Below are 2,977 nucleotides of genomic sequence, written 5' to 3' on the forward strand. Positions count from 1 at the left end.
GGACTTTGTCATCATCTTTTCTGAAATGTGGTCCCCAGACTGGACACAATACGCCAGCTCAGACCTAATAATGGTAATAACCTAATAACCATTAGGTCCCCAGATTGGACACAATACTCCAGCTCAGGCCTAATAAGCACCGAATAGAGCAGAAGAATTACTTCTCATGTCTTGCTTACAACACTCCTGCTAATGCATCCCAGAATAATGTGTGCTTTTTTGCAGCAGTGTTACACTGTTGACTTTTATTGATAGGAAAGTTCAAATTCATATGATGGGAAAGTTCAAATCCATATTCCAGTTGTGGCTCAATCCCATCTCTAATGTTTTAAAAAACCAATCTCTATATAACATCCTGTACTGGTGATACCCAACCTGCAGCTTTAGAACCTCATGTGGCTCTTTCATTTAATCCATGCATCTGATCAGAGTTCTTATCTTCCTACCTAATCTCAAAAAGAATGAGCAGTGTGGTGATCAGAGGAGCACTACCCATGCTGCCTGACATCCAAGGAGAGTGATAAATAAATGCAACAAAGAATCGTTTCTCCTACCTAGCAATCTGTCATGAATGGGAAACACTAATGCAAATGTGATTACTTTGTGGCTCTTTTAAACTCCATTCATTGGTGACCTGGTTCTACAGCTCTGCAAAGAAAAATACTCTGACCTTACATAATTTAGAATATCCAGAAATCCTAGCTGTTTTATCAGTAAACAGTCAGGGATGGGCGGGGGAGGGGGGAGGGGGGGTAATCTCTAAGCATGAAATTATTATGAGTGCACCCTTTAACAGAAAATTTTTTTTTTGAGGCAAAGTGACCATACAGGAATATATTAATGGAAGATGTATGTTTAGTTTATATTAGGGCTGTCAATCGCAGTTAACTCAAGTGATTAACTCTTAAAAAATAATAATAATAACTTGTATAAAAAATTAAGCACAATGAATCCCAGTTTTAATCACACTATTAAACAATAATAGAATACCAATTTAAATTTAGTATAAATATTATTGGAAGTTTTTCTACATTTTCAAATATATTGATTTCAATTATAACACAGAATATAAAGTATATAGTGCTCACTTTATATTATTTTTATTACAAATATTTGCACTGTAAAAAATAAACAAAAGAAATAGTATTTTTCAATTCACCTCATACAAATACTATAGTGCAATCTGTCATGAAAGTGTAACTTACACATGTAGATTTTTTTTTTTATGTAACTGCAAACCAAAACAAAATCTAAAACTTTAGCACCTAGAAGTCCACTCAGTCCTATTTCTAGTTCAGCCAATCCCTAAAACAAACAAGTTTGTTTACATTTATGGGAGATAATGCTGCCCCCTTCTTATTTACAATGTCACCTGATAGTGGGAACAGGTGTTCAAATGGTACTTTTATAGCCAGCGTTGCAAGATATTTATGTACCATATATGCTAAACATTTGTATGCCCCTACATGCTTCGACCACCATTCCAAAGGACCTGCTTCCATGCTGATGACAGGTTCTGCTTGATAAGGATCTAAAGCAGTGTGGACAGATGCATGTTCATTTTCATCATCTGAGTCATATGCCACCAACAGAAGGTTGATTTTCTTTTTGGTGGTTTGGGTTCTATAGTTTCTGCAGCAGAGTGTTGCTTTTTTAAGACTTCTGACAGCATGTTCCACACCTCGTCCCTATCAGATTTTGGAAGGCCCTTCAAATTCTTAAACCTTGGGTCGAGTGCTATAGCTATCTTTAGAAATCTCACATTTGGTACCTTTGAGTTTTGTCAAATCTGCAGTGAAAGTGTTCTTAAATCGAACAACATATGCTGGGTCATCATCCGAGACTGCCATAACATCAAATATGGCAGAATGCAAGTAAAACCACAAAGCAGGAGACAGAAAATTCTCCCCCAAGGAGTTCAGTCACAAATTTAATTAATGCATTATTATTTTAACAAGTGTCATCAGCATGGAAGCATGTCCTCTGAAATGGTGGCCATAGCATGAAGGGGCTTATCAATGTTTAGCATATCTGGCACATAAATAATATAAAGTGAGCACTGTACACTTTGTATTCTATGTTGTAATTGAAATCAATATATTTGAAAATGTAGAAAACATCCACAAATTTTAAATTGGTATTCTAGTATTGTTTAACAGTGTGATTAAAATTTCGATTAATAGCATTTATTTTTTTTAATTGTTTGACAGCCCTACTTTTTATTGTATTATGATCCATTAGAAAAGTCTGTGGAAGTGTTCTGTAATCTTGTCATATATCTTCAACTGAACTGCTGTTGCATGGTACCTAGTCTCCAACTATAATAAGAAAAAACAAGAAAACAAAAATCCTAAAAGGACTGCAAATGTAACAATTAACGAATTGCATGATCTTTCAGCATGGTAATCTTTGTCTTCCTATGTTCCCTCTGTAGGTCATTTATTGTCATCGATTGCTTTATTATTGTACAATACAGATTGCACTATCTGTTGTGCTGACACCAGTAATTTGTGTATGTGCAAAGTCTCGTGAAATAATGATGCTGCATTAAAAACACAAAAGAAATAAGAAGAAAACCATTTGTTATCAACCATTTGAATCAACATCAGGTTAAACAGCATGAGTGCCACCATGTGTTGAGGATGGAATGTTTTTGAGGCAGCCTTTTCTGAAGTTTGTCTTGTCTAGAACTGTCCTCCATCTCTTTGTTCTCATTGACATGTATGTGTCTGTGTATGCACACACACATTTATTTTATTTTACATTTTGCTCTGTGACTCATGGATACATTCAGAAGATGGACTGAATTCATCACAAATAATTTGTGTAGTATGAATGGGATGGAAACCTCTGCTGGAGTCCAAGTTAGATGTCTTGAAATTGGCAGGACCTGACAAAATAAATCTTAGATCACCTTCAACCAATTCTTTAAGTATTCTCTGAGCCATTAACAATTAACTTTGAGAACTTGTGGACG

Source organism: Emydura macquarii, unplaced genomic scaffold, assembly GCF_026122565.2.
Source record: "Emydura macquarii macquarii isolate MOO-44397 ecotype Brisbane River unplaced genomic scaffold, CSIRO-AGI_Emac_v2 contig_2680, whole genome shotgun sequence".
NCBI lineage: Eukaryota > Metazoa > Chordata > Testudines > Chelidae > Emydura > Emydura macquarii.